Below are 3,608 nucleotides of genomic sequence, written 5' to 3'. Positions count from 1 at the left end.
GCTCGCTCGCTTCGGGCCTTTGCGGAATAGGAAGGGATGAAATAAGCAGCTGGTCAGGGCCGCGCTGTGGTAAAGGAACCGCAGGCCGATGTTATGGCCGGAAGTGTTAATACAGCGGGTGGAAGTTCTTGAGCAGTCTGTGGTTCTGTTGGTTTAATGTCGCTCTGCTCGCGCTGAGCTCTGAAGTAGAATTGCGTGTCGCGACGAAGTGAGTTACCCAGATCTGCCCCGCCTGGGTGAAGTTCTGGTTGAGACCAGATGCGATTGAACCAAGCAGCTCTTCTCCCATCTTGGCTGTGCTGTGAATCCCTTTAAAAAGACACTGTTGAAAAAGCTTTTATGGGCTTTCCCTTCGGAGCACGGGGGAAATGGTGCATAGAAGTGATCAACTTCTGAGGGCCCCAGGTCTCTCCAAGTTGAGGCGAAAGAAGACAGCCCAGGCCCTGGCCTCCAGACCACTCCGTAGTTCTGTTGGTGTTGTACGTTTGTTGTCGAGTAAAGCACTTACTGTTGTATCATCTTCATCCACAATAAAGTCTCAGTGAACGCAGGGCCCCCACAAGCCAGCCAACACCATGTACAGGTAGTACTGGGGACAAAAATGGAATCATATCATGATATCTGTTTGGGACAAAATTCGACTGATTTTGGCCAAGGTCGATGGGGCACCTATACATGATCTGGAAAAGGGACATAGATAAATTATATTTGTTTGATAAATAGTCCCGCCTCATGGTCTGGTTGCCCAGTCTTACTGTCCCTAAACTTTTGTAGTTAGATCAGTACATAAAAGTACACGGATCCTTTTTATGTTCCTCTTTGGCTTGAGCAGATTGTATTCTTTCTTTTGCTGATAGTGCTAACTTTATTTACCAACTCTTGATCCTGTTTAATATTTGCTTGGTACTGTCTAAGTAACTATGAGATAAAACAGATTATGCTCTTACAGCTTGTTCCATGCCCCTTGTGCAGAGCAGAATTGTTGCAAGTGGTTAATACCCTTGTCAGGGGCCAAGGAGAACATGAGTTTGGTTTTGTCCTTTACCGCAGACATTTGACTATAAGCCTGAGCCAAGCTCTTGCCACAACTAATGGTTTGTTGATTTGGGTGTAAACTCTGTTGACTCTATTAAAGCAGGAATAAAATACTGTGTTTTAAGGATCAAGACAGAAAAACTCAAATTAATTGCCCTGAGTGGGAGTCCCTTGAGAAACTTGCTCACAAATCTTTTATGCATACTTCAGTTGATTAAATCATAAATGTGAGCTTGCTGCTCTGCACTTAAAAACAAACGTACAAGTTTGTGCTTTTCAGTTAAAATACCAAAGTTAAGTCATGAAAGTATCAGTAAATTTAAGCTCCACTTCATGATTCAGAGGCATCTGAACTGTTTTGCTGGTGCCCTTATCTGTTCTGAGATAGAGTAGAAAAGCCAATTACTGAAATTAATCATTGTCTTTTTGTGATATCCCCAACACTAGTGACAGATGCTGTATTAGGCATATTGGATTGAAGCAAAACATATTCATGTACCTGATCTATTTTTCAGGAGACTTAATCATTGCTGACAGATGGTTCTTGTCAAAAAATGGCTTCTTTTAGTTCAAGTTGTTAGAAAAGACAAAAAAGATTGAATTCAAGAAGTCATTGTAATGAGACAGAACTCTATTGTCAAAGTTAATATGTGAAAATGATAAATGAAGAAGGCATTAATATTACAGAGAGGCTATTACATTAATGGGAACTGTGCACAATTCTGTGGAGATATTGTAAAGGCTTTTAGCCAATGCTTTAAAGTTAACTAACTAAGGTAATACCTTAGTAGATCAAGAAAGCCCCAGAAAAATGTTCAGGGTAAATTAGAAATGTTTTGATTTGTTGGAAAGCTCTGGCAGGATATAGCCTTGAAGCCAGGCTGTACATGACTTTCAGGTGAGTCTCCTGCAGCAAGAAGAAAGCTCAGATGTTGTTTTTTGGTTGGTTTGGGGATTTTTGTGAGGGAAGGGGATTTTTTTTTTCTTGTCAGCTGAGCAGAGAAGCTGGTAATCATGGAGAGAGAATGCGATGAAAATGTTAAACTTACATTGAAGAGTTCTGTGAAGTTAGAAAATTCCTGAAGTAGAAGGACTCTCAACTTTGTAACAATGAGCCTCCAGATGACATGTCTTGTCTAGAGGGTTAGCTTAAAGCTGAAACTGGCATTTTTTACTCCTCCTGCTAGAAAACATCATTAGAATAAATGGTGATAACCATGCAGTTACTGTGCTCCCTCTTCTATTAAAGCTGTGTCTGTACAGTGAGTCAGACTTAATAAAAAGAAGAAGTACTTGCACAACAGTCCTAAACAATACAAATTACTAAGAATATTTGGGCATTTGGAGCAACAAAACTGTTAAGCTTAAATTTGTCCAGGGGAATAGAAACAATGTTCAACCTCAGCTGTCTGGCAGCCAGCGCTCACGGGTGCAACTCTTTCAGCTTCTAATGAAAAAAGCAGTGCAGCTGAAAATGGTGGTTCTATAGGGTGCATCCATTAATAATTTCCTAACAACTGTGCTAATTAGGCCAGTAGTAATCTCTGCATGATGTCTCACCTTCTCTGTGGAGGTTTGCGCTGTGGCGTTGTGGAATGTCCAGGCTGACTGCTCTCCAGTCATGCCGTTCTCCCTGGTGCCTGCCCATTAAAACGGGGGCTGCTTGGTCTGCTGTTACAAGGTGCTTCAGCTTCTCTTGCCTTTTAGGCAGAGTGAAATTGTTGTATTCTGACACTTGACGTTCGCTTTCGGTGTTTCCTCATCCACTGTTGCAATATATTAGCACTGGCAACATACCATAGTGCAATGTTGAGATCGCTCTTCCCAAATCCTTCTATCCACTGTACATCTGGATAACTGCACTTCAGGCCGTCTATTCATGTGGCATGTTGTCAAGTCAGTCTGGTTAGGCTTGTCAAGGATACTAATGCCAAGCAGAAAGGAGTTTGGGATAATGAATCCAGTCTGCCTAACACCAGATGCAATGTGTGGCCTTTATTGCAAATTTATTCTGTTTTCATTTGCTTAACCTTTGTGTTGCCATCTTTGCTCATGCCAAAAAACAGTCTCTCAACATGGAAAACCTCAAACTTCAATCACTTGGAAGCTGTCACTCAAATGAATTGTGATACTGTAAGCATGTCAGGAAAGAGAAGCAAAGCACTTGGATAATCAGTGTCTACTGGGAATATCAGGCCTTCAGATAATTGAATCATGAAATGCCAGAAAGTATCAGCCGGATTAGAGTGCGATATTAGTTACTTTGTTGGCACTTGACCAAGCAATCTGTTCAGACTGGCTACCCAAGAAGTCCCCTAAGAAACTGTAATATGGCAGATGCTGATTTTAATACTTTAGGTTTTTTATCCCTTCATCAGCTTTTGTCTGTGTTTTTAAAATTAGTCGGTCTTGCTGAAGAAATGGCTTGATCCTCAGTTGGGAATTGGCTAGAGGTGCTAGGAAGCAGTAATAAGGTACTATTTGGTGTGGCCTTTCATAAGGGCTATGTTTTGATCTTAAGTTTTACTCAGCGCTTAGTCTGAACCATGGCTACAGAATGGATCAAAGAGAGT

Source organism: Corvus brachyrhynchos, unplaced genomic scaffold (assembly GCF_000691975.1).
Source record: "Corvus brachyrhynchos isolate BGI_N302 unplaced genomic scaffold, ASM69197v1 scaffold32, whole genome shotgun sequence".
In the NCBI taxonomy this organism is placed as follows: Eukaryota; Metazoa; Chordata; class Aves; order Passeriformes; family Corvidae; genus Corvus; species Corvus brachyrhynchos.
This window is presented reverse-complemented; position numbering follows the sequence as displayed.